Here is a 24,601-nt window from a genome sequence, read left to right as displayed (position 1 = left end):
CTCATAGTGATCATCTTGTTACAACTGAGATAACTGAAACAAACAAAGGAAAACAACAACAGAGAGTTAACCCAGGAGAGTAACAGAATTGGAATGAGAATTCACCTCTCTTTTCCCCCAAATCCATTGCTTTCTTCTCTGCCCCAGACAGCAATGTTTTGATTGCTCTTTGCATTTGGCTCACTTTTAAAATTTTTTTATGCATTAAATACTCCTAGTTCCTTGAGGATACACTAGATCATGCCACCTTTGGACTAGAGGCCTATAGGTTTATATTCATCCTGCATATCCTAGTAGAAGATCTCATCAACAAATTACACGTAGTTCATCACACAGAGATCAAAATAGTAGGTCATATCTAAGGACATTTCCAGATCTAAAATATGGTCAATCTATATTCATAATAATGATCCCAACCCAGTTATTCAGGAATGGTTCTCAGATATACTGCATATGAAATAGGGAAAATAGTTAACATTCTGTTTAGATGACCCTTAAAAAGACAAGCATCAGTGGTTTAGAATTATATCATTGTTCCCAAACAAAAAGGGTAAATATAAAGGACAGAGGATTTTAACTTTAAATGTATTGTAATAGTTTTGTTTTGTTTGGTTTGTTTTTTTGTATTTTTAGGGCTGTAATCATGGTATATGGAAATTCCCAGGCTAGGGGTTGAATTGAAGCTACAGCTGCTGGCCTATGCCACGGCCACAGCAACACGGGATCTGAGCCATGTCTGTGACCTATACCACAGCTCACGGAACACTGGATCCTTAACCCACTGAGCAAGACCAGGGATCAAACCTGTGTCCTCATAGTTACTAGTCGGGTTTTTTTTACCAATGAACCACAATGGGAACTCTGGGAATTAACATTTTTATATTCATGGAGAATAATCCTTGAGCTGATTCTAATTGGAACCTGTAGTTCATTCTGTAAAAATGTCTCCATGAATTTATAATCAAAACTAAGAAAACTAAAAAATTATTTTGCCTAACTTGACTCCAGCAATGTGCCCCTGTAGGTTTGTATATGTGTGTTTTTTTCATGAATCAAATAATTTTTACTACTAATTTACACATAAGCTGCAGGATGTTTTATCTTCATTTGATTGACCTTCAACTGGCATTAAAGGTTCAAAAGGAAAGCTAAATAATTCACTTCTCCGCATAGAGACAAAGTTAATGCTCACTCTTCAGCTATTAGAGATGTCTGTTTGCATTCTCAGCAATTTATCCTATCAAGGGAGTCAAAGGAAGAGTGTGAAGGGCTAAGCATGAAAAACTTGGATTTGAGTTCTGGCTTTGGTGCTTTTTACACTCTGATTTTTAGATAGGTCACTTCTTATTCTGAGTGCAGTAAAATGAGAGAGGAATCTACTAAATGATTCAACTTCCTCTCCCAATAAGTCAAGAATCTGTCGATAGATACCAAAAGGTCTGGGACTGATGGTGGTGGTGATGGTGTATGTGTGTGTGTGGGGGGGGGATTCAATTCTTTCTACACTCCCACATGCCTGGGAATGACTTAGCAGCAGAAAATAGCCATGTTCTTTTCCATGTGGATTAGCTTCCAACGCCAAGCAGCTGGGCAATAAGCAGATGTATCTGTGCTACTGCAGAACAAAATGCAAATTTGCCTACATTTCTTAGAGTTTCACTGAGAGATAATTTGGGATTTTTCACTGCCACGTTCAGTAGTCGCTAAACCCTTCCAATTTAGTTTCTCTGTGTGAATTACATTTCTTGTGGGTCTGTTCCCTCCTTGTAGCACACAGCACGTGCAGAGTTTCAATCCCGGCTTCTCTGACCTGGATCAGTTCTTTGGCCTTCCAGTCTAAGCGTAGCTTCCCCCTCCTGCAATCTAGTCCCCACCCTGTCTCAGTTTGATCTCTGTAGAATAAAAATCTGACCTTGGCCAAGATTTGCTTCAAAAGTAGGTGGCTGCTGCTGGCCTTCAGAATGTGATCTAAGCTACTCAGTTTTGCGGCCATATGATTTGATGCCAATCAATGTTTCTAATCTCAGCTCCCTCTCCGCTCTCATCTACACATCCTGTACCTCCAGAAAACATGTGTTACTCTGGAATACCATCAAACTATACTTACTGAATAGTCTCACGGCACCAAGTGCTTTACATGTATTTTTCCTCATTTAATCCAAGAGTACAAGAGGTGTTACTATCTCAGTTTTCAAGAGAGGTTGGGCAGCTTGCTCAAGTTCAGACTCGGGAATGTATCTCCATGCTGTTCTTATTTGCCCTCCTAAAGACGCCTTGCAGTTCATGTCTTCATGATCTTTCTTCATTCTAGAATGTTCTTTCTGTTTTTATCTGTTTGTATCCTATTCACTTCTTAGACTCATCTAACATGTCATATCCTCTGTGAATATGTGTTACATTCTTCTGATGAATAAATAATCTCTTCTCTGTGCTCCAGTGTTTTGTTCATAGACCCATAACATGAGGAATAATAGTAGAGATATTTGTAGGCATGCCTTAGACTTCTATAAAAATATAAGTTCTGGAGGGCAAAGGCCATGTAAACTCTACCCCTGGCATTTAGTACAATGGATGGTGAAAGGCGGTGGGGAATCATTAAATATCATTTGGAATGAATAAATGCACAAATTAATTAAATATTTCTATTTTATCTCTATTATGCTCATTTATAAGTTTAGATCAAACAGAAATATAGCAAAATCAATCACTAAACACTACAAGGTACTAGCTAGGGGTTGGCACAGAATGAAAATCTAGAAAAGAGCAAGGCTCAAACTTCAAAAATAACAAATTTGTACTCAGGAACATTATACTACTCATGATAAAGCCAATTACTTCTAAAGTAAACTGCAACCATTTCCTCGTAAATGAATTTTAAAAAATGGTTCTACTGATACCATGGTTAAAAATAGCCATTTTTTCGAAATTGCTCAAACATTAGTTGGCTTCGAATCTTGGAACAAAATAAACTTCCAGCCTTTCTGTGGGGATAGGTGGGGATGTTTTCTCGCATGAGTTCACAGCTAGGCAGAGGGTTGGGTGTGTTCCAGAGCGAATGCCACATTTTGAGTTTATTACAACAACGGTGATGATTACAAAGATATGAGCACATGGCCCCGTTGAAGGCTTTTGCGGAAAGCATCACTGTAGTCAAGCAACAAGACTTTCCAGATTTAGTCAGACATGCCTATTTATCCACGGAGGAAAGAAACTGTCTCAGCAGTCTAACCTGCCAAGAAGATATCATTCGTATGGAACCTGCTAGCTGTTTCAGAGAAGGTAAATAAAGGCGAATCGATGCCAGCCAACGGGGGAGTTTTGCATCTCCGAGATGGCATTCATGAAAGTGAAAGCTTTCTTCTGGTAGTATTTGTGCAATGCAGAGAGACTCACTGGCCTCTCAGGTCCCCTCTGTCATGTCATTCCTTCCAGAGCCTCCCACCTCTGCCTTAGGAGGGAGGGAGAAATGCCACCCTTACCTTCCTGTCCCTTCTCTCTCATGTAGATACAAAAATAATATTCCTAAAAACACAGGTTCTATCACGTTTCAAGTTTTCAAATGTATCCAAAACACGCTCATCACCTTGAATAATGGGGCAAGGCTTTCAAAGCCTATCTCACTTCAGGCTGTATTGCCTTCCCCTGTCCCATAAAACTCCTACAATCCTAAATTCTTCAATTAATAGCTCAATTCTTATTTTCCCAAAGAAGCATCCGGGCTTGAATCCATGTGAAGCCTTTCTCTGAATAAACATACATATTTTTTTTTCCCAAGGATTTGTATTGAGTCCCTTGCTTATAAATTGTAAATGCCCCTAGGGCGGACACCATGTCTTATTTATTTTTGCATCTTGCAAAGCATTAATTAAGTAATCAAGCAAATTTTTATGTTTACTGAATGATTAATAAACAAATGAATTTCTTTCAGTTAAACATAAGGAAGATTTAGGTACAATTGTCTTCTCCTCATAGAAAAATTCCTAATCTCTAACTATAATCTCAATGAAGAAATTTGAATCAGGTTATAATCTCAATAGATAAGAGATTTGAATCAGATCTTGGAGAAATGTGAAACTATAAACATTGAGAAGCAAGAAATCGATACATCCTACCAATGGACCACCTTCATGAGTCCAAGTATGCTTTTGTACTATACTCATTCTTGGGGGTCCTGTCCAAATCTAATTTTATCAATTCGGCAGGCTAGGCTTGTAAAGATTTTTTTAAAATAAGATACGAAGAAAAGATGAGTGTCTTGGGTAGCAAAATCATTAAAAGTGATTACTGCTAAATGTTTTTCAAAATGATACTTTCTCTTCCTGTCTCTCAGAGTCTTTTGGAAGCATAGCATCCTCAGTGTTTCATGTTACAGTTGAAAGAACAGGTGCAGAGAGATTAGCTCAACCAAGTCCATGGGGCACTAAGTGATGGAGAAACAATGTGAAAGCAGGAGTTTGACACTGAACTCCCGATGCCTTGACTAAGCTATTCTTTCAGCTGCCTCCTCTGTGAAACAAGACTATTCATCTGCTTACTTTGCTCCTCATACAAATAATCTAAGAAGAAAATTTAAGACTTTTTCTTACACTTCCAGCCTGTGCAAGAGCTTATAACTCTGGAATGTATTCTTTGTATTTTGAGATAAAACTTTCATATATTAAAACTGACTTTACAAAGATATAATTTAATTTAAGCTAAAATATTTTTAAATTGAAATAGCATCCTAATTTTTCAAAAGCTCAATATATTTATTTAATCTCAATCAGATGAATTGCATATTTATGTGGCTTTTTTTTTTTTTTTTTTTTTTTTGGTCTTTTTAGGGCCACACCTCAGGCATATGAGGTTCCCAGGCCAGGGGTCCAATTGGAGCTGTAGCGACTGGCCTATGCCACAGCCACAGCAATGCAGCATCCAAGCCATGTCTTTGACCTATACCACTATTCCACAGCTCACTACAATGCCAGATCCTTAACCTACTGAGCAAGGCCAGGGATCAAACCAGCATCCTCATGGATGCTAGCTGGGTTCCTTAATTACTGAGCTGATGGGAACTCCCTGATGTTGTTGTTTTGTGTCTTATGTAGAGTGGAGTAAGGGAAGCTAGAAATTAAGCCTGACAAGTGATATTCTCCCAAGACAGTTGTCAGTGGAACTGGAAGAAGAATCCAAGACCGAAGACTAAGTTTTTAGTTTCAAAGAGCAGTGTTACCGACTCTGTTTATTAAGTCTATCATTTTTCTGTTTCCCAATCCATTGCTATTTGATTTTATCTCTATTCCATGCCACTATTTTTTTCAAGCTCACTTTATTGGTGTCTATCTAACTTATTATCTTTTATACTTAGGTACTTTCTTTTTTGATTTGTAATGAAAATATGAAGAAATAGTTTGCCCTGGCTCTACATCAGTAAATAAATTGTTATAGTTACTGTCAGGTATGAACAAATAGTGATGTAGCTCTAATATTATACAACATGTAAACCACTTCTAAATGATTTTTAATCACAAGCAAAAAAAAAAAAAAGATAGCCCTAGACCATTTTATATAGTATTTTTCAATAGTTAGTATTATTCAGTTGTTAGCATTTTTTTTTGTCTTTTTTGCCTTTTCTAGGGCCCCACCCATGGCATATGGAGGTTCCCAGGCTAGGGGTTTAATAGGAGCTGTAGCCACCAACCTACACCAGAGCCACAGCTACGCCAGATCTGAGCCGTGTCTGCAAACTACACTACACTACACTACAGCTCACAGTAACGCCGGATTCTCAACCCACTGAGCGAGGCCAGGGATTGAACCCACAACCTCATGGTTCCTAGTCAGATTCGTTAACCACTGAGCCGTGACAGGAGCGCCTCAATTGTTACTGTAAATTTCTATACTTAAAATGTACTTCAAGGATACTTATTGTTACTTATCTCTAAATGGTGGTTTATAGCTTAGCTTTCTTTTCCTCTTTAAGTGTTTATATTTATCAATTTTTTAAAAAGCATGATTAACAGTTACCGTCACTTAAGAAATTTTTCTATCATTTTTTCTAAAATATGATTAAGACAATAAACATGTATTAAAAATGCTTATAATGTTATATTAAAATACACTATTAAATGCGTGTTATAATCTTAACCCTGGAAAATTTAATTACGCAGGCCAAAAAAAAAAAAAAAATTAGAAGTAAGTAGACCAAAATAAAGACTATTTTGTTCCTAATTGGAGCGTTATGGATTACTTTCACTTTCTTCAGTATCTTTCTGCCTTTTTGCAATGAGATAAAATGGATTTTATAAGAAGAAAGAAAAAATATATGTGATTTGTTATAAAAGCTCACCACACAAGGATTTTTTTTTGGCACATATCCCCCTGACCTCTAGGGTGTTGAAAGAGAATTCTAATTGCTTTTTTGCCTCTTTCTGGATCCAGCTCCCATTTAACTCTCAACATTGGCAATAGGTTCTTAAAAAATCACTGCCTATCACTTTCTAATCACAAGGATCTCCTGATTGGAACCCTTCAAAATTCTTTCACTGCCTATAAAATGATTTGAAATTTTTGGCATCAGCAACCAAGCTTTCCATTTCTATCCCCTAAATGTATGTCTATGTTTATACTCTTTTCCTAAACAAATTCTACAGTCAGGTCAAACTGAACACCAAGTTAAACTCTCCACTTGTAAATATTTGAGTCCTCTCGAGAAAAATACTATTAAAAAATAATAACACTATTCCCTGAGCTCCTGCTGTGGCACAGTGAGATTGGTGGTGTGTCTGGAGTGGCAGAACACAGATTCGAGATTTGCTTCCCTGCCTGGGACAGTGGGTTAAGAATCCTGTGTAGGTGGCAGCTGTGGCTTGGATCTGATCATTGCCTGGGAACTCCATGTGCCATAGGGCAGCCAAAAAGAATAAAATAAAATAAAACAAAACAAAATAAAATCATCATTCCCTACTCATCACATGTCAAAATGTAATCAAAATTTCTCAGATCCTTCCTGATTTCCCCAGCTGGAATATGTTAACTTGCCTGTATCTTTAATGGCCCTTACCTCATATTGCCTTTATTATAGTCACTCATGTTATTACTACATGTTAAGTATCCATATAAATGATTCTGAACAGAATCCGATACATGTCTATTTCTCTATTAGTACTCTTTGAAGTCTTGTGTCTTATACAGCTCTCTTGGCTCACAACCACTGTTACATAGCGAGAGCTTCCATAGAGTAGGTGCTTAGCAAGAAAGGATTGAAGGAACTTATTTTTATTGTGTCCATCCACTTTATACAAAAGCATGGGCATTTTGCAAAGAGTACAAACTTCTCTAGCATCAATTTTTGGAAATGAGCTCAATTGCCTTATTGTCTCCAACAGGCTCAATTGTCATATGGTCAAATTTAGTCAATTTGTTCATCTATTCAAAGAATCAATTTTTGATTTTGCTTCTTTCTGTTCTCTCCTTTATTTCTGTTCTAATGTTTTACGATTTCCTTCCCTTGCTTGCTTTGTGTAGTCTGCTCTTCTTTTCCTAGTTTCTTAAGGTGAATGTTTAGGTTATTGATTTAAGGTCTCTCTCTTTTTTTTAATATAGAAGAGGTAAGTTTTGGTATGTTGTGTTTTTGTATCTGTTTATATCAATTTACTTTCTAATATTTTTTGTGCTTTCTTCTTTGACCCACCTGCTCTGGAGAAGTGTGTTCATTTCCACATATTTGTGAATTGTCCAAACTTTTTAGGGAACGTATTAAATAACCCTTTTCTTTTCTAAGTTACACTGACTTGAGACACCAGAAATCTGGGTTGTTAATTTTGTTTCCTATTTTTGTTTATAGGAAGCCAAACAGTTACAAACTTGAACATTCGAACATGGGAAATAGATAATGACACTTTCCCTGTTTTAGGGCCGCGAGAGGTTGAGTTCATCTGATGAAGAAAGTGATAGAAAAAGTCTCTAATTCAGAAGTATGGGTGCCCACATAAGGTGAGAGTTGATTGTGTGGAGAAAGGTGTATATCTCCAGAGGGGCATCCTAAGCAAGCTGGTATTAAAGGACAGAGGACAGAGCCAGGTGATAGAGATGTGAACAGATGAGCAGTAAGGGAGACTGGTAAGTCAGAAATCCAGTCCCCAGCAAATATCCAAGAGAAGCACTATTTCCCTGGCTTCCTTTCACATGTTCTCAAGACATGTTGTATAGGAGAGTTGGTAGCACTTGTGAGGCCAGTAACAACATAGCCTCTTCACATTTATTTTCCCCTTTCTTGCATATTAATAATAAAAACATGAAGCTCTTTCTAAAGATTAGTGGAATATTTTCAATAATTAATAAGCCTCTCCAGTTCAATTAAGGGGGGGGTCTTTTCTTGAAATTAAGATGTCTTATAAAAATCTTAAAATCTTGGGAGTGGGCATAAGGAATAAATTACAAGGGCATTGGATTAAAAAAATATCAGACACAAAAATGGAAAGAGGTGACTGGGTAGCACATTGCCTCTGCAAACAGAAACTCAAGAGACAGATTGCTTTAAAACTCTCAGAGACACTGTGGCACTTCCTCAGAGTTTGTGTCAAAGAAATAGTAAGGAAGGAATTGTCTGTGCTTTTGCATAGAATCCAAAATGAATTTAGTGTGAAAGAACTCAAGACCTCTTGAGCCCCTTGAAACCTGTAGTGGTATATGTGCCCACAGAGGTAAAGATGGACCCCAGAGAAACCCAATAGGTCTCCAGAGACCATGAAAAAGATTCAGTTAGCAGCTTCATATATAATAACACTGTCAATGATGCTAGAGCAGGAAAGAATGAGCAGTGACAGGTGTGCTGTGATGAAGGCAGGCAAAGTTCATGATCACAACTGAGAGCTAGTCCTTGGAGGATCCCAGAAACAATGGAGGAGAAGTTTGAAAGAGTTTAGGTCCTATAATATTAGAAAGTAGCAAAAGCCAATTATTAACAGGTGTTGTCAGTAGGCAGCTGTTCAAGTTAAGGATTTGGAGACAAAGAACCTATCTTTGAAGAAAAATTTCTAGCCATTTGATGGTGAAGAAGATATTTAACCTCACTAAGCTGTTATTTCCTCTTCTATAAAATATGGAAAGGGGACACATGGATGGCCCTCTATCCTCTGTATGTACTAATTTTCCTGGACCTATGGTGAGGGCAGCTCTATTTCCTCCCTTACATCACAGTCCTCTGTCTGACCTCATTGGAATTTTCCTAGGGAGCAAGGATTTTTCATCTAATTGGTCAAAACTTAAGAGGATCATTGGGCAGAATGGCAGTGTCTTAAGGTCAAATTCCATGACCTTTTTTCCCACTCTTGGCATCCGTTTAGGAAGCTGACTACACTCTGAATTTTGTTCTAGCCTTTATTCAAGCTAAAGGCTGGATGATTAGACATTTCTCCTAAGCCTCAGGCCTCTGTGTTCTCCAGTTTTGTTTCATAAGAGTGTTCCTTTGTGGGCTTTCCCAGACATTATTAATATCAGCAGTTTCTCTCCTATTTGGCTGCTGATTCTTTGGTGAATGTGCTCTTTGGCTGGGAACGCTGGAGAAGAAGAGAGATGAATGGTAGGATTTGGGCACCAAACCAACCGCACCCTAAACCACACCCAGAATATATCATTGTGTCTTTTTTATAAGATTTGGGAAGGATTAAATAAGAAAATTCATGCAAAGTGCTAACCACAGTCCCTGGCGTATAGTACCCACTCAATAAATGTTAATTATTGTTAATAATACACATGGATCCCAAATATTTGCCATTGGCCACCTGCACCTGATCAGAGAGCTCCCAAGTTTTGAGAAAAGCACTGTGGGGTTGGACACCTGGATATTTGATTAATGGAAACTGGAACAAAATAGGCATTCTAAGTTTACTGTGTATTTTCTTACTGTGGTTCAATAAAGAAGTAAGAGTTTTTCTTTGAGGTACACTACTCTCTTGTCTAGGAAAGTTTTGGTAATGTAGCTAAGTACCTACTCTTTTGTCTTTGGACAGCCAATACTGGTGAAGGGATACAAATGCAAATTCCTCAGACCTGCCTTGACAAATTTTGCTTAAGAAATCATGGAGATGGGGGGGGGTGTTCTTCTTGAAGATTTTTTCCTTTCCAAATTAAAAGTACATTTTAGAGTTCCTCTTGCAGGACCAAAGACCAGAACTGGTACTCAAGGCAAGGATTCCAGTAGAGGTAGCTCTGAAGAGCAGACCCTAGCAATTTGGTGGAAGTCTGAGCAGGAGCAAAGGAGCCAGAATACCCTTCTGGTGTGATTTGGCAGACAGGCTCCAGGAAGCATTGTTGTCTAATAGCCAGTTTTCTCATTCTGGCTTTGCAATTTTCTTGTGCTACCGGCAGCTCTTTGGTAAATGTTTTGCACATCATGCTCTGTGCTTGGGGAATGGCAGGAGACCATGTCCATGATTAAGGGAAACAGCAAGGGGAGAGGATGAGTACGCCACATATAGCCTGACCCACTATAACATCTGAACATTTCTGAGGAATGCTCAGAAGTACTTCTGGATGAGGAGACTTCTCCAGCAACATAGATTGTAGTATTTTCTTATTATCTTCAGATATAATTCAATGGGGTGATTTGAAAGGCAAGGGATCTTGAGCATTACAGTTGAAACCCAGAATTGAGCCTACACTAGCATTTGGAGAAGGGGTCCTGTTCCTGCATCTTGTTCTTTCTGACCTTGACTATGTCCTTGTCACTGTCTAAACTTCAATCTCTTCCTAGTAAAATGAGGATCAAGGAACATTACTTTTTAGATACCTTTGGATTCTCAATACCATTGACTATATTATTTTATATTCAACCATGCAATCAAACGTTGTGTTTACCATGTTCAGGGACCAGAAAATAAAGAGATGGATAAGGTCCCTGAACTCAGGGATCTTATATGTAAGGGAAAGAGAGAAATGCTTAAGTAGATGATTTAAATACAGTACAAATGTTTATGCAGGACATAAGAAGGGGAGCGGAGTAATCCCAGATGGAGGATGTCGATCCAGCTTCTGAGAGAAGACATCCAAACATATTCTCAAGGCTACCTCAGGTTGTCTGTTTGGCTCACATGGTCCTTTTCTTTAATTAATTTTCATAGACTATGGTGAGAACAGAAGAGGCTCTTCTTGCTGGTAGCCCTTCCAGAGCAAGTACAAGTTAGGAAAGAACAGATTGCTAAGCAGTAGATCTATCTGTGGACTTGAGAGCCAGCACAGGGTAAGGCAATAGGCCGGTTTTCAGTAGACTCAGGTTTTAATTTTGACATTCACTTTCTTGGGCAATTCAGGAGACCATTTGGAACCTCACTGTATTCTGCAGTGAAAAGGAAGTAACTTGGATCACCTCCCCTAAAGGGCTGTTGTGAAGAGCAAATGAAGTGGGAGATAGGAAGGTGCTTTATAAAATATAAGGAAGCTTCCTCATGGGTGGAAATAACTTTGAAGAGTCTGGCCCTCCTTTACATGCATAAAGAGAATGGCCAGATTAGGGAGAGCCCTTTGCAGAGAAGCAGGCAGTGTTTTCCTGGAATGAGAGTTCCTTTCAATTTTCTGAACAAGTGATTCATTGCAGTCCTAGGACAAGTATCCAGGAGACTGAGATTTTTTTTTTCCCCAAACTGTTCCATGGACCTATACGCCATCAACATGTATGTGGAAAACAGGGACAGCAGTGGGCGAAAAACAAGACGGAAGGACAGTGTCAGCAAAGGTCAGGGTGTCAGGCAACAGTCACAATAACAGCTGCCAGGGCTCAGAGGACTACAGAGCACGAGGAGGATGGCCGCTGTATTGGCTTCGGACACATTCCTGAGGCTTTGCATCACACACCCAGGTTGGTGGTCTTTGCTCATCTCAGCTCTTTCTCCTATCCAGCCTCCCGAATGTGTGCTTTCCAGGCTGCTATATCTGCCTTCCTCCCAGAGAGGATTACTCATCTGTACTCTCACAGCCATGCCGTCAACACCAGGGAGAGCCCCTGCCTCCCTGCTTGGCCAGAGGCTCTCCAGACCCACAGGTTATGAAACAGAAGCTCCAAAGGCAGATTCCCTGGAAAGCGGACAGGGCTTATGTGGCATGTTCCTCACACCCCCGGTGTACCTAACACTTTACGTCTTTGTTTGTATATATTTAGAGAAGCAGAAAAGCATGTGAGAAAGGGTGTTGGACTTTGAGCCACTCATCTTGGATCACCTTGAGGGAAAGGAGAGTAATTTATCTTGGGACTGCTAGTTGCTGGGAAGTATGTTAAATGTTCTCACAGATTTTAAAAAATTTTCCTTGGAGCCTTTCTTCCAGGGGGGTACTTCTTTTTTTTTTTTTTTTTTTTTTCGTCTTTCGTCTTTCCAGGGCTGCACCAGTCATATGGAGGTTCTCAGACTAAGGGTTGAATAGGAGCTCTAGCTACAGGCCTTTGCCACAAGCCACAGCAAGGCGGAATCCAAGCCGAGTCTGTGACCTACACCACAGCTCACGGCAACACTGGATCTTTAACCCACTGAGCAAGACCAGGGATCGAAACCCTCATCCTCATGGATATCAGTCAGGTTTGTTAACCACTGAGCCATGACAGGAACTCCCCAGGTGGGTATTTTTAACACTGCATTTCAGATCGAGGTTCTGAGGCACAAAGAGTGTAGGTAAGTTGCCCAGAGTCACCCAGTGACTGTGCTGGAATCAGAATCTTAACTCAAGGGAGTTCCCGTTGTGGCACAGTGGAAATGAACCCTACTAGTATCCATGAGGACTGGGTTTGATCCCTGGACCCACTCAGTGGGTCGGGAATCCGGTGTGGCCATGAGCTGTGGTGTAGGTCATAGATGCTGCCTGAATCCTGCATTGCTATGGCTGTGGTGTAGGCTGACTGTTGTAGCTCCAGTTCGACACCTAGCATGGGTACTTCCATATGCTATGGGTGCAGCCCTAAAAAGCAAAAGAAAGAAAGAAAGAGAGGGAGGGAGGAAGTAAGGAAGGGAGGAAGAAAGAAACTTAACTCAAATCAGGGCCACTAGATTGGCCTCACCATCACCTTGAAAAGGAGAGTGACGCTGGTGTCTGGGGTCCCTTCTATTTCCAAAATTCTATAATCATGTTCTTTGGGAGTAAATTATTTCATTTTTTTTAAATCTATAAGGGTTGATTTATTACTACTCAGTATGTCCTGTCTTCCTGGCATGCATTAGGGGTTTAAAAAATATTAGTTGAATTGAATTGAAACAATTTTCAAAGGCTCATTTATTTCAACTCTAAAATGATGATAATGGTCCTGGCATCACCAGTCCCAAGAAGCTCAAATAAAATCCTATGTTTGGAAGCACTTTTTTGAACTGTATGGAAGTACCATATGGAATATATTATTGCATTCTCTATATATATATTATGCATGCATGCAGATAAGTATTTTGTGCCATAACTGTACTCAGTGACTATAACAAAATGAACACTCGACGTCGAGAATAAGAAATAGAATATGGCCAGTATTTCAGACTTCTCATTATACTTTCTCCTAGTGACCTTTCCCTCACCCAAAGGATAGCCACCATCCTGACAATAGAGATAAATATTCTCTACTTTTGTTCTAAAAAAATTAAATAATGTATATGCCCTCTTCATCTCACTTCTTCCACACAACATCTTGTTTGTGAGATTCATCCATATTTTTGGTTGTAATCTCAGACCATTCTTTTTAATTGGTATATGATATTCCACTGTGAGACTATATCACATCACTGATGTATGACATTCCATTGTAGGATTATACCACAATTTACTTATCTATTCTACTGCTGGTACATGTTTTCAGTTTTCAGTAATTGACTATTACAGCAATGTACCTCTGAACATTTTAGGACATGTCTTTTATGGATATATGGATGCATTTTGATTGAGCATATCCCTAAAGTATATGTATATAACTAAAAGATAACTTGCCTAGAAATGAAGTATTGTATGTAGGAGATCTGTAACTGTAGATGAAGCTAGAATGGTGATGGGGCAGGAAGGAGGACACTGGGCATATTAGTTCTTTACAGGAGAACTCCAACTAAACATGAACATGAAAAGAAGCAAGTTTGGACCTTTTTCACAATTCAGTACCCCACAAGGTAGAGTCTGAGATGAATTTTTTGGTTGTTTTTGTGGTTTTTTTTTTAATAGATATTTATTTTCTTTTGAAGATTTACAGTAGAATGTTAATTGCAAAGGGTGTTTGGAGGGGCATCTGTAGGAGGAGAAGCAAGATTGGGCAGAAGGGGGCTAAAATTGCAATCTACTCACATCAGAGGAGTCAGTCATATCTACAGAAAGCTTTAGCACTGGGTTGACACTTCAGATGAGTCCTAATTAGATGGGGAGGAGGTGGCTAGACATTTATACCTCCACTTTGAGCAGTCATCCAATGATGGCTCCTTCTAGGAAGGAGGAATGAAGACATTAGGTTATGTCTTTAGCCAATAGGATGTCCCAGGAAAGAGTCTGAACTGGGAGAACTCAGCTACCAATACTTTGAGCACTCAGGGAATGAGTGCTTCAGTCCTGTGGCAGGAGGGTACAGTGAGCTACACCATAGCATCCATGACCACCATTAACTTTGATATGCAAACAAGTGAACCTTCCAAAGTAATCTTCACCAATGGTTCCATGACCTGAGATTTCTGAAACATGACTAGAAATGCATGTTGAACCTATGGATAGACTGCCTCTGGACACCTTTATTGATGAGGTCTCTCTCAGGGCCTCTGGAGGTAGCTCGAACCCCTCATCTCTGACACCAAAGAAACAATTAAATATTGAGTAAAAGAAATGACAAAAACACAAACTCCCAGAACAATATGCATAGTGACTTCCTTTGAAAATATTCTTTACTGATGCCTTTGTTGCAGTAGCCCATGTTTTCAGAAAACCCAGGAGGGCATGTATAACAGGAATGATTTTTAAAAGGTATAAATCTCTTCAACCAAGCAAAAAACCAAAAACTTTAAAATAAGGCAAAACTCCTCTTAAAGAATCACACATAGGCTTGATAGTTTATTTCAGCTCTTGCTTGTTTTAATTTCCTTTAGTCATCTCTCAAATCTGAGGAGTTTATATTCAGCAACTTTGTGGAGGGTTGTTTCTTCTCTCCCGTTTCTGATAGGGACACTGATATGATGTCTCAGAAATGCAGATCTAGAAAGAACCTTAGATGTTATCAAGTCTCATGCCCCACTGGACAGAGGAGGAATTTTTTTTTTTTTTTTGGCTTTTTGGTGAAACATTTGGAGGTTCCCAGGCTGGGGGTCAAATTGGAGCTATGGTTGGTGGCCTACACCACAGCCACAGCCACATGGGATCCAAGCTGCGTCTGTGACCTATACCACAGCTCACGGCAACGCCGGATCCCTGACCCACTGAGTGAGGCTAGGGATGGAACATGTATCCTCATGGATACTAGTCAGAATCGTTTCTGCTGTGCCACAACAGGAGCACCAACCACTATCATCTTTAAGAGACAGAGTATTACCAACATAATGGAAAGTTCCCTTGTACCTAGTTAATCAGTCCCATCACAACCTGACATCAAGCAACAACTGATTTGCTTTCTGTCACTATAAATTTGTCTTTTACAGAATTTCATATAAATGAATTTTAAAGTACACTATATGCAATGCCTTATATTGGACACATTTCCCTTAATGTAATGTTTTGAGATTCAGTCCCATTGTTGACTGTGTTAATACTTTGTGAGATTTCCAGCTATTCCATATCCTCTCCAACATTTTGTATTGTCAGTTTGTTTAACTAGAAATTATTCATTTCATCTAAGTTGCTAAACAGATTGCTCTGAAGTTGTTTATAAAATTCCCCTATCATATTTTTTATCCTTAGAATTGTACCTTATTTCATCTTGATAATTGTAAGCTGTGACTTTTCCTTCTTTTGATCTGTATTACTACAGACTGATCAATTTCATTGATTATTTTTAAAGAGAAGCTTATATCTGCATGTTTCATTTGTGTTCTGTGTCAGACTTTCCACTCTATTACTTTCTTCTACCTGTTTAGTTTTGATTTCATTATTTTTTTCCAGTTTCCTGTGGAAATGTATGCATTGCCTTTAGACTTGTCTTTCACAAAATTCAAGCATTTTATGCTAGAAATTTCCTTCTACATGCTGCTTTAGTTAAATCCCACATGTGTCGTTATGTCATGTTTTCATTTTCATGAAGTTTAAAATATTTTCTAATTTCCTTGTTATTTCTTTTTGATCAATGGCTTATTTAGAAGTGCACCATTTAATTTCTAAACATTGGGGGAATTTGATATATCCCTTTTCTTATTGATTTCTTTTTTTTTTTTTATTCCTTTTCTAGGGCCACATCTGCAGCACATGGAGGTTCCCAGGCTAGGGGTCTAATAGGAGCTGTAGCTGCCAGCCTACACCAGAGCCACAGCAACGCGGGACCCGAGCTGTGTCTGCGATCTACACCACAGCTCACGGCAACGCTAGATCATTAACCCACTGAGCAAGGCCAGGAATCGAACCCTCAACCTCATGGTTACTAGTCAGTTTTGTTAACCACTGTGCCATGACGGGAACTCCCTTCTTATTGATTTCTAACTTAGCTTTTTTTATTCTTTCGTCTTTTTTTTACGGCTGCACCCATGGCATATGGAAGTTCCCAGGCTAGGGGCTGAATCGGAACTGTAGCTGTTGGCCTACACCATAGCCACAGCAACACCAGATCTGGACCACGTCTGTGACCTATGCCACAGCTTAAAGCAATGCCGGACCCTTAGCTCACTGAGCAAAGCCAGGGATCAAAGCTGAGTCCTCATGGATACCAGTCGGGTTCATTATGGCTGAGCCACAACGGGAACTCTGTTTTCTAATTTAGTTCTATTAGGACAGAGGAAAATGCTTTGTATAGTTTCAGTCCTTTTACATTTACTGAGACTTAGTTTATGGAACAACATATCACAATAATGTTTCACGTGCACTGGGGGAAAAACACATTCTATTGTTCTTGGGGAAAGTATTTAATGCTATCAATTAGGTCAAGTTGATTTATAGAATTGTTGTTTGGTTCTCCTATATCCTTATTTATTTTTTTATTAGTCATTGGAACAGGAATATTGAAATCATCTATAAGTCAGACCTGTGTCAGAAAATGACCTCATATACTCATTGCTACTGGCAGGTGTTATATTAGTTCTGTTAGTTTTTGCTTCTTGTTTCCTGAAGTCCTGTTACTGGGTGAGTATACATTAAGATTTCTATGTCTTCTAGATACATTTACCTTTAAATCTTCATAAAATAAACCACTTTATCACAGGAAATATTGTTTTTCCTGAAATATAATTTGCTGAAAGTTAATATGACCACTTCAAATTTTTTTATGATTCAAATTTACATGATGTATCTTCATCTTTTTACTTTTTAAAATATTTTGGAATGATTTAAGATATGGAATATAGATGTGAAAACAATACAAAATATTCATATACACCTTTCACCTAGCTCCCCCTAATAGTAATATCTTATATAAATACGGTATTTTGGACAAAAATTTAGAAGCTGGCATGATTATATTACTATTAACTAAACTCCATGTTTCATTCAGATTTCACCAATTTTTCTAGGATCTAATCTAAGATATTATATTGCATTTATTGATTATTTCTCCTTTGTCTCTTCTGGTGTTTGAAATTCGTCACTCTTCTTTGTTCTTCATGACCTTGATGGTTTTGAATAATACTGGTCAGGTATTCTGTAGAATGTCCCCTGATACGGGTTTGTCTTCTGGCTTTTTTATGATTATGACATAATTTTACATGATTACAGTGTTTTGGGCTTTGGAGGAAAAGTACTATAGAGGAGAAGTATACTTCTTATCACATTCGATCAGGAAGTAAGTAATAGCAACATGACTTAGCACTGGTGATGTTAACCTGGATCACTTCATTAGTTAGAATACACCAAATACTCATCTGTAAAGTTTCTATACAGTTTTTCTTTAAATATGCCATTATTTGGAAGCAATTTCCTAAGTTCAGCCCATACTCAATAAGAGGAAGAATTAACTGACAGTTTCTGGAAGGAGATTTCTATGTATATTATATGGAAAACTCATGTACGAAAAATTTGTTCCATCTCTCCCACTTATTTCTTGTTTTAATTGTTTATACACATCCGTATGGACTTATCCTATTAATTTTATACTTTCAGTTATAATCCAATACAGCATTATTTCTTTTGTTGCTCACATTATTCCAGCTTGGACCATTGGGAGCATATTCAGGTTGGCTTCTCTGCTCCTTTGACATGCTCATCCTTTTTGGTTTTTTGAATACTTCCTTACTTCCTGGCATTGCAGCATGTTCCAGTTTCATTTTGTTTTCCTGCATTTGGCCTAGAACTACCAATTTGTCCAGGAATTCTGGCTTTTATGTAAATCTGTTTTTCTTTTTCTTTCTTTTTTTTTTTTGCTTTTTAGGGCCGCACCTGTGACATATGGAGGTTTCCGGGCAGGGCCCAATCAGAGCTACAGCTGCCAGCCCATGCCACAGCCACAGCAATATCAGATCTAAGTCGCATCTGTGAACTACACCACAGTTCAGGGCAATGGTGGATCCCCAACCCACTAAGCGAGGCCAGGGATCAAACCTGCAACCTCATGGTTCCTAGTCAGGAAATCCGTTTTTCTGATGGTCATTTTCCCTTTGTCTGAAGAATTTCTTTAAAAATTCCTTTCAGGGAACATCTGGTGGCAAAGAATTGCCTCAATTTTTATTTGTATGAAAAAAATCTTTATTTCTTCCTCACATTCAAAGCATAATTTTTCCAGATATAGAATTCTAGGTTAGTTGTTTGGTTTTGGTTTTCCTTTCAACACTAAAAATATCATGCCATGTTCTTCATCTTGCTTGGTTTCTGATGGCAAGTCTGCTATAATTCTTACCCTTTTTTCTCTATAGAAGTAAATTTTTTTTTTTGCTTTTCCATCTTTTAAGATTTTATCTCTTCTTTAATTTTCTGAGTTTGAGTATGATATGCTTAGAAAATCCTATCGTAATTGATATATGAATGTATGTTTATTATTTATCCTATCTAGTATTCTTTGAAATTCCCACATCTGTAATTTGGTATGCCTATCATTAATTTTGCTAAATTCTTAATCATTATTACCTCACTTTTTGTTCTTTTCTTTCTATTCTCTCTTTTCCTCTTGATAGTCAAGGTAGTTTTTCATTGCTTTGGGTCGTTCTGTTTTCTTTCTTTCCTTTGTATGTATTGTTACCCTTAAATTTAACCTTGGAAAATTTCTATTTGTTTATCTTGAAGCTCAGTTATCCCTGAGCAATGTCAAATTTATTGATGAGCCATCAAAAGGCATTCTTCATTTCTGGTATAGTGTTTTTATTTTTGTTTGTCTGTTTGTTTTGCTTTGTTTTTAATTCCTAGAATTTCCCTTGGATCCTGACTGTGTCCATCTCTCTGCTTATATTACCCATCTCTTTGCATTTTGTCAACTTTTTTCCTTAGAGCCCTTAACATATTAATGGTTATTTTGTATTTCTTATGCATGAAATTCAATATCTGTGTTCTACATGGCGATGGTTCTAAGGATGATTTATCTCTTCAGACTGTGTTTTCCTTTACCTTTTGGTATGCTCTAAAAGCTGTATACGTTTATTGGGAAATAGACACTGAGATAAATAGGCCTTTAGTGTGAGGATTTATGTTAATTTGGCTAGGAGTTTGGCTGTGTTTAATGTTTGCTGTAATTCTAAGTGCCAGAAGATCCAAATTCTTTAGTGTCCTTGTTTTTGTCTCCTCTCTTGACTTTGTACTTCCTTAAGTATTCCTCTTAAGAGGGAGTCTATTTGGCAGCTTTCTAAGCTATAATCCACTGTTATTATACTGGAGCCTGATAGGGACTGTTCCTTAATCCTCTGGTTAAAATCTCAGTCTTTTAGTGGACCTATGTCTTGGGACTGTGACCTTCACAAATGTTTCTCCAGTAGAACAGCTCTTTTTCCCACTCTGTCCCCTACTCCCTTTCCTGGCTACAGCACTTCCAGTCTATTGTCTTAAAGCCATAACTTCTATTGAGCTTGTTTTCTTACTTTTTCTCTTAGGTGAGGCAGAAGGCTGGAGAGGCTTGCAGTGGGAGGAATTCCCTCACCTCAGTTGTGATAAGGCTCTGGAAAAGTCCTTGCTCCTGAAAGGTAGGCCTTTGTTTTGAAGATTCTAGGTATATTTCATAATGATTACGGTTATGAACTTTCTATAAATATAGCCTTATTTGTTTAAAAAAAAAAAAGGTCTTGGCAGAGTTAATCAAGTTAAGATGAAATCATTTGGGTGAGTCTTAATTTACTATGATTGGTATCCTCATACAGAGGGAATAACAGAGGCAGGGACTGGGGCAACGTGGCCACAAGCCAAGGAATACCAAGGGTCAATGTCCACCACCAGGAGCTAGGAAGAGGCAAGGAAGGATTCTCCTCACTAGGTTTCTGAGAGGGAGCATGGCCCTGCTGACACATTTATTGCAGACTTCTATGTACCAGAACTATGAAGGATACATTTCCATTGGTTTAAGCCATGCCTATTTGTGGTATGTTGTTATGGCAGCCCTTGAAAACTAAGGCAATCACTCTTCCTCGACCCCTGAGATATCCATAAAATGATCTTTCTGGAATCTTCACAAGGATGATCTCGTTGGGTTTCTGGACATAAAGCTCACAAATGCCTTTGGCTTCTCCTAAGACTGAGAGGCCCAGGAGATTCTTACTCTCACACTTGTCCTCAGTCAATTTCTAGCAATTTGTCAAAATTAAATGTTTTGCAAGTTTATGGCTCTAGGAGCTTCTGCTCCAGGGAAATGGATTTTTGTGAATATATGTGTCTCTCCTAATATAAGTAGTGGGTTATCCTGTTACCTCAGTTCTCTGATGGATCCTAGAAACATCATTCACGGAAGAGGCACAAGAAGGAAGAAACTTAGGTTAGAGGCATGAGAAGGCACAAGAAGGAAGGAATTTAGGTTCCTGAATGACTACAGAGAAGATCATCAACATTGAATTTTTATATAAGGAGGAACAAACTTCTATTCTGTTAATCCTTGAGATCTACGGTTTGTTGTTACGGTAGTTTACTTATGAGGACTCATTCAGCCGAATTCAAACAGTGGTGTCAGAGTCAAAAGTGTATAACCATAAGGATATCAAGTACTGCAGTGGGAAGTCTGAGTTCTAGAACCAATTCACAATATAACAGAGGGGGAATTATCTTTAGCTTTACCATTGGCACAATGGGGAAAACATCACCTACACTAAAGGGTTATTGAAAAGACTAGTTAATATCATTTTTATGCAAGCCTTAAGCAGTTATAGAAGGATTGGTACTAATAGTCTAAGTAAGAGGAAATGAGGTCCTAAGTAAAATACAACAGTCCAGGGAATAGAGAGGAGGTAGGGCCCAGAAAACACTTTGTAGAGGAGGATTGGCCTGTTTAAACTACCCTGAAGTGATTGCTCAAGGATTCATTCTGTTTAAATTCTTATTTAAAAAAAAAATGAGTTTTGGCAGAGAACCTTTTTTCCTCTGGCTTTCTCCTGAAGAAATGTAGGGAATAATTACATGATGCGGCTGTTCAGGAAATGCCGCAGGTTGCAAACACCGAGGCATCTTTGGGCATATGCATGCTCAGGTATAGACACCACAGCCTTAGCTGGATGGGCACAGGCACCAATTTACTGGTAACCATGGCAAAGCCAGTTCTGTTTGGTAAATATTGGCAATGGCAAGGAAAACAAATGAGGACAGTCACCAAGCCCAGAGTACTGTCTCCTCTTTGATGATGCCAAGCTGCAAACAATGTAACATTGCCCTCATGTGAATGCTGGTTGTGATACTGTGATTTACAATAAGAAATATATATTTGGTCTTATCCCAGTTTCTGGCATGGAGTTCCTAAAACTCTTTGGAGCCCTAAAGGTATCTTTTTGATGTTAATGAGGTGATTTTTAAAAAGCAGCTAAGGATGGGAGCTGGTTGTCAGGATGGCCAAAGGTGTGATTGGAAAGTTGAAACTTCCAGTCCTACCCTCTGTCTTCCAAAGAGAGGTGAAGGGCTGAAGATTGACGTCAATCAGCAATGGCCAATGGTGTAAACAATCATGCTTATTTAATAAAGCCTCCATACAACCCAAAAATCTGGGTTGGTAAGCTCATGGAGATACTGAGAAAGTGGTACTCTTGGATGGGACATGGAAGCTCCTTGCCCCTTCCCAGATGCCTTACCCTGTGCATCTCATCCACCTGGCCTTGCCTGAGTTACATCTTTTTTAAAAATAATAGATTAGTAATCTTGTCAGTAAAATGTTTCTCTGAATTCTTGGAGTTGTTCCAACAAACAAATCCAACCTGAGTGGGGGTCAATAGTGGGAACCTCTGATTTATACCTGGAAAGTCAGGAGCACAGGTAACAACCTGAACCTGGGACTGGTATCTGAAGTGGTAAGAGGCAGTCTTATAGGACAGAATCCTTAAGCTGTGAAATCTTACCCTATCTCCGGGTAGCTCGTCATCAGAGATGAGTTTAATTCTCAGACACACTGCTGGTGTCTGAAAACTGCTTGGCATTGTGTGGGAATACACCTCCCACACAACACACACACACAGACACACACATTGGAATTTGGTCCAGGAACCAAAAAAAAAAAAAAGTCAAAGACAGACATTTTAAGAAAGATTTTGCTTGGAACCAAAGGTCTTGAGTAATGAAAGCAATAGAATTGTACATTATTTCCAACTCTATAAGACAGCAAAAGGGAGCTGTATTAGCCAAGAATCTTCAGAGAATAGAACAAGAACCAGGAATATATGTATTTGTACATGTAAATATACAGGCGTACCTTGGAGATGGGGTTCAGTTCCAGACCACCTCAGTGAAGTGAGTCTCACAAACGTTTAGTTTCCTGGTAGATATAAAATTATGTTTACACTCTACTGTAGTCTATTATGTGTGCAATAGCATTATGTCTAAAAAAATATGTACCTTAATTACTAATACTTTATTGCTAAAAAATTCTAGCCATCATCTGAGCCTTCAGCAAATCATAGTAGTAATATCAAAGATCACTAATCACAAGTTATAACAAATATAATCACAATGAAAAAGTTTGAAATGTTGTGAGAATTACTAAAATGTGACACAGAGATACCAAGTAAGTAAATGCTATTGAACAAAATGGCTTCGGCTGACTTGCTTGACACTGCATTGCTACAAATCTTCAATTTATAAAAATACACAACATCTGCAAAGCCACTAAAGCAAAACAATAAAAGGAGGTGTGCTTCTCTCTCTCTTTCTGGGTGTTTGTGTGTGTGTGTGTGTGTGTGTGTATAAACATATAATACACATGCATACCTATAAATGGTTCAGTTCAAGTCTGAAGGGCTGAGAACTATGAATAAATCCTAGTCTGAGGGTAGAAGATCCATGTCTAGCCTCAACCACTTAAACAGAAAACGGACAAAGTCTACCTTTTGTTCCATTCAGCTCTCAGTGGACTGGATGATGGCCATTCACACTAGACAGGGCAATCTGCTTTACTGAGTCCACAGATGCTAATCTGGCTAGAAATACCCTCACAAAAATCCTTAGCCATAATGTTTAGCCAAAGATCTGGTACCCTGTGAGCCAGTCAAATTGGGATGTAAAATTAACCATCATAGGAGATTTATGTCTTCAGATGATAAAGACCTTTCTTGTAGCACTAACTCATCACATATGGTCATGGCTGACAAGCCCCAGGGAACTCTTTCTGGATATTTTGTTGTGAACTAACATCTTCACTATATATAGTGAGGATATAACTACATGCTATGACACTGAGACATGCTATGTTCCATCACAACACACTCAATACTCCTAAAGATGTATTCATCATGTTTCCCACATTAATCAGGTTACACACAACAACAACAAAAATCCAACCCAAAATAGCTTGAGACAAGAAGGGAAATAATAGACTTATGTTACTGGAAAGTCCAAGTAAGACCTTAGAAGCAACTTGATTTATGGGCTAATATAATTAGACCTTGCTCTTTCTCTATTTCTCAGTTCTATATTGGCTTCATTCTTAGGCAGATTATATCCTTGTGGAAAAAATGAGAGGCAGCAGCTCCAGGTCTACATACCATTTCTCAGTAATGCCAACAAGATAATAACTCTTCTAAAAGTCGAATAATTAGTATAATACACAATGCAATAAAATTATAAATCACCATCAGAGGCATCAAATTCCTCATATAGTAGCAAACTAAAAAGCAGACTTTAAAATAAACTATGGATCAAATATTAACTTCGTAATTAATAAAAGTGAGTGATATATTTCTGATTCTATTATGATTAAGATCGATATAGAAATTAAAATCTCCCTAACATAAACAACAAACTATATAAGCTACCATATCAGTTTTTGAAACCCACAAGAAGTTTGAAGGTATAAAAATACCAAAATAACCTAAAATATTTCCTAAAAGAGTTTGCTTCATGGCTCAGTGGTTAATGAATCCAACTAGGAACCATGAGGTTGCAGGTTCAATCC

At 38.4% G+C, this 24,601-nt stretch overlaps 1 long non-coding RNA gene across 1 annotated transcript in view; it reads left to right on the top strand.

Moving 5' to 3' along the window:
• LOC110256550 overlaps positions 11,664–24,601 on the top strand; it is a 44,722-nt gene continuing 31,784 nt past the window's right edge. The window contains exons 1-2 of the long non-coding RNA XR_002338180.1: positions 11,664–11,836; positions 20,121–20,210. This is a non-coding gene — a long non-coding RNA (uncharacterized LOC110256550). The remainder of the gene's footprint in view (positions 11,837–20,120; positions 20,211–24,601) is intronic.

This window comes from Sus scrofa, chromosome 13 (assembly GCF_000003025.6).
Source record: "Sus scrofa isolate TJ Tabasco breed Duroc chromosome 13, Sscrofa11.1, whole genome shotgun sequence".
Taxonomy (NCBI): domain Eukaryota; kingdom Metazoa; phylum Chordata; class Mammalia; order Artiodactyla; family Suidae; genus Sus; species Sus scrofa.
This window is presented reverse-complemented; position numbering and strand designations above follow the sequence as displayed.